Here is a 4,573-nt window from a genome sequence, read left to right as displayed (position 1 = left end):
CAATTCACATGTATAAGAAAAAAGTCGGAACTACACTAAAACTCTTCGCCATTAGACCCATTCATATATATACAATAAAGAACCACACACGAGAATTGATGACACAAATTCTTTCACCATTAACCTTGGTCTTTGAAAATGGTTGACCCATTCATATATACAATAAAGAACCACACATGAGAGTCGACAACACAAACTCTTTCACCATTAACCCTTAGTCTTTGAAAAGGGTTGCCCCATTCATATATATACAATAAAGAACCAAACATGAGAGTTGATGACACAAACCCTTTCACCTTTAACCCTTGTCTTCGAAAAGAATTAACCTATTCATATATTCAAAGACATGAGAGTTGGACACACAAACTCTTTCACCATTAACCCTTGTCTTCAAAAAGGGTTGACCCATTCAATTATACAAGACATGAGAGTTGGACGCAAAATCTTTCACCATTGACCCTTGTCTTCGAAAAGGGTTGACCCATTCATATATTACAATACAGAACCAGAAATAAGAATTAGACGACACAAACTCTTTCACCATTAATCCTTATCTTTGAAAAGGATTGACCCATTCAAATATACAATAAAGAACTAGAATTAGACTACACAAACGCTAATAAGGAGTTAACAAAAATAAAGCCTATAATAGCTTCAAAATTGGATGGAAAGAAGAAACTGGAGAAGATTATAGGAAAAACATCAAATATGAACATCACCTTACAGGTTACGTGTGTTCATTCATGGCGAGCACATAGGGATGTTGTCTTACCGAACACATGTTTCTTCAAACTGTAGCCCATTCCTGCAAATGACCATGAAGAAAGTAATGTACATTCCTTCTACCTGCTCTCCACCACACCTAGGCCACTTCACATGGTGTTTATGCGAGCAAGAGGCATTTTTGCTGAAATTAACTTCCTAAGAGTCTTGTGTGAGTTTGGCTTCCTGCAATAATAACTTCTACACTAAAAAATAATGCTACTACTTATTTATTCAGAAACCTATGATATGCATCCCTAATCAATTTGCAGTGTGAACAAAATATAAACTAAGTAACAAGAAACCACTACAGTGTTATTTATTTCATCTGTTCGGGCAAGGTACAAATAATCTTCACAATATCTCAGCCTTTTTCCTACATAAAAGAAAATCAGAAATCTCCCCTCCAACGATCAATTTGGAGAGAATATATAAACAAAGATAAACAATTAAAACTGTTTTTGGCAACCACCGAACCCATGCATGTTTTGTTCAATCCTTTAACAAAACAACAAAGTATGCCTTAAAACATTAAAATGTGCCCTAAACATCAATCATTTACTAAGTGAAATAAAACTATTAAAATATGTCCTAAAATAATAAAATATGCCGTAAAACATATAAGTACCCCAGATAAACAATACAAAAATAATATTTATGTAGTTGCTCGTGCAGCAAACCCTTTCACCATTAACCATTGTCTTCGAAAAAGGTTGATTTCTCAAGCAACAATTTTTAATCGAAGGGTCGACAAACGATGGCGTCCACGGATCCTAAGCCTACCAAAAGATGCAATCGCAAGAACGAGGCAATGGAATTGCGAAGCTTTGGCGAGGAACGAATGTTCAAGAAGCTCTGAGGCCGTCAATCTCTTGCTTGGGTCCTTTTCAAGACAACATCTGATAAAACTCTGGAACTCTGCAGATGCACTGGTGGGCGCGGAGGGCGGCTCTTGCACACAAATGGCATACAAATCCGGCCGGTTTTCAGTCCCAAGAAATGGGAAATGACCCAAAAAGCATTCCAGCAATGTCAATCCCAAGCCCCAGATATCCCCTGCGTACCCATTATATCTCCCGCCATAGGTCTCTGGGTCGAATCTCTCAGGACTCATATAAGCATATGTTCCCACAGAGGATTCACATAATGCGTCTATGGTGGGTGATACAAATCTACTCACTCCAAAGTCTGCAATTTTAATTCTCTTGTGGTTCTTGCTAATCAGGATATTAGAGGGCTTAATGTCTCTATGAACAATCCTCTGGCTGTGAAGGTATTTCAGTCCCCTCAAACCTTGTCTAGCAACCTTAGCAATAAAAGACTCAGGAAGCCCTCTATTTTCCTTTAACAAATCGGCAAGGGATCCTCCATCCATGTATTCAAGAACAAAACTGATGTTCTCTTCCTCGGAAAAGATCCCCTGACATTTGACAACATAGGGGCAATCAGTTTTCCTGAGGATGTCCATTTCCCTAGCGATTTGTGATGAATCGTGGGCTTTATGGAGGACTTTGAGGACATGGTAAGAATGGGATTTGCGGTGCAAGGCTTTGTACACAGTGCCTCCATGACCCCTTCCCAAAATCCCATCTTTTTCCAATTCTAGGAGATTTGAGACACCTTCTATGGGAGGAAGACGCATAGAAAGATGTTTTAGCAGTGCTGCCCTGTTCCGCGAGGGCACAATCAAGTGGCGGAGAGTTTTTTTGGATTTCGTCATCTATGATTTCTCCCGTGACAAGAGGATTTGTTGTTTTTTGTGAAGATGAGGAACTGTCTAAGGAAAGAAGGCCATTTTTACTGTCAGATGAAACAGACCCATTGATCAATTTGAAGCTGTCCATGAAGTGGAGAGCTTGTAGGATTGCCGTGAACATGTAGATAACGCGTACGCCGCCAACACATAATTCAAACTGGCGTAGCCGTGAAACGAACGGTTTAAGCATGTATGTAGTCTGAAAATGGGAAGCCATATTCAACATACGCGTCATTTGCTCCAGAAAATGGAGTCCAATCTCTCAGACGTAATGTTTATGATGTTTTTGGTCTCACTATCTTTTGTATAGAACGAGTTTCATTACAATTATGTTCTAGTCGTTCACTTGTTTTTGTTTTCATTGATACAGTTGATAAGATGGGTGTCTTGAATCTCACACTAACGACATCACCTCTAATCAAAATTGTAAAAATTGAAAACATGGCTTTTTGCTTTTTGCTGAAATTTATAACATTTGTTCTTCATGATCTATATGTTTTGTAATCTAAAACAGCAAAAAAATTGAGAAAAAATCACTGTGTTTTTAAAGATATGAAGAAAAAAAAATTGACTTTTTAAGACATTTTGTCTGGCACCCCTTGTCTTTTATTTGGCTGGTTTTAGTCACTCACTTGTTGGGTTCACCACCCCTCATCATTTATTTTGATCGGTCTAATTAATTATTATTAGTTACAAAGCATGTAAAATATATGTGAGAAGTAGAAGATGTTTGGTTGAAGAAGCAATAATGTGTGAGAACTAAATTGAAAATAGTTGCTTGAGACATCATTTCAAAAACATTTACATTTTAGTTAGGATGTTGGAAATGGTATTTTGAAGATCTATTCACTCCAACTCATTTCATGTATCATGTGTTGAAATAGTGAGTATATTCTATAGGTCATTGTATCTTACTTAGAGTTAGTGAATCTTTTTAGAAAGTTATTTATATCTTTCTCTAAGATAGTGTGTCTTTGTTGCAAGTTTGACAGAGGCTCTTGTAATACTTTTATATATTATGAGATATGTTCACTATAGTTTTTTCTTCATTGGATTTTCCATATAAATTTGGCGTTATCTTGTGCATTGGTGTTAATTGTTTTATCCTTCATTGCCTCATTGAAAACGATTGATTCGTCCCTACCCCTCCCCAGTAGTCATCACATTTTTAGGAATTTAAAATTAACAACTAAAAATGAGAACATAAATAACAAAGCTGAAATTTTCAAAAAACATGTTTACTTGGTGCCCAACTTGGTAGGATCACTACTTTTAGCTTGATAGTTGAAATTTAGATTTTTATATGCCATTCAAAAAATCTCTAAGACCCCTGATTTTGATTCATTAAAATGGTTACTTGGTCTAGCTACATCAAGAGACATGAAATAGTTCCAAACCCTTAGAAATGGTATTTAATAAAACATATAAAATATTTTTTAAAAAAAATTGATAGTGTCAAAAATCGCTACTCGATCACAACAAATATAAAGTAACGTAAAATAATGTTGATTATTTTATTTACTTGATAATAGTTTCATTTACATTTAAGAAAACTATTTAATAATTATTTAATTTTCTCTACTTAAGAAATCATTGTATATTTTATATCTATTATTTATTACCACCACCTTTGAACAAAATTATTAAGATAATTTTTTATTTATTTTTATTTGTAAAGGGTTTATTTTATTGATAAAATTGAAAATACAAATGTTTGCAAGCTAAATCCCAAACTAAAATTTTACAATATGTTCATAACATGTAAAAAGAAAAATGTATTAAAAAATCTCCAACCTAGAGTAGTCATTCGTTCCTAACATAAAGCTAAAACTCAAAGCTTATACCCTTCAAAAGCCTACTAATACTTGCAAAAATACAATAAACTCATTGACTCAAAAATCTAGTTCAATATGTAGAAGTGGCAAACTGTAATTACAACATTGCTCCTACACTCCTCTAGCACTCCAATGATCATTGCAACTCTACAGGTTTTTGTACACACAAAATAAACTCCAAACTTTCTCTCTTTGAAAATCCAAATTGGATGCAAGAAGG

The 4,573-nt window shown here is 35.0% G+C and overlaps 1 pseudogene; it reads right to left on the bottom strand.

The window, feature by feature from the left end:
- Positions 1–1,056: 1,056 nt before the first annotated feature.
- On the bottom strand, positions 1,057–2,836 carry LOC149575377 (mitogen-activated protein kinase kinase 9 pseudogene; annotated as a pseudogene).
- Positions 2,837–4,573: the final 1,737 nt, after the last annotated feature.

The sequence above is a fragment of the Cupressus sempervirens genome, chromosome 2, assembly GCF_028749045.1.
Source record: "Cupressus sempervirens isolate cs-2001-9-10 chromosome 2, ASM2874904v1, whole genome shotgun sequence".
Classification (NCBI taxonomy): domain Eukaryota; kingdom Viridiplantae; phylum Streptophyta; class Pinopsida; order Cupressales; family Cupressaceae; genus Cupressus; species Cupressus sempervirens.
Note: the sequence above shows the minus strand (reverse complement) of the source record. Positions and strands in the feature narration are given on the sequence as shown.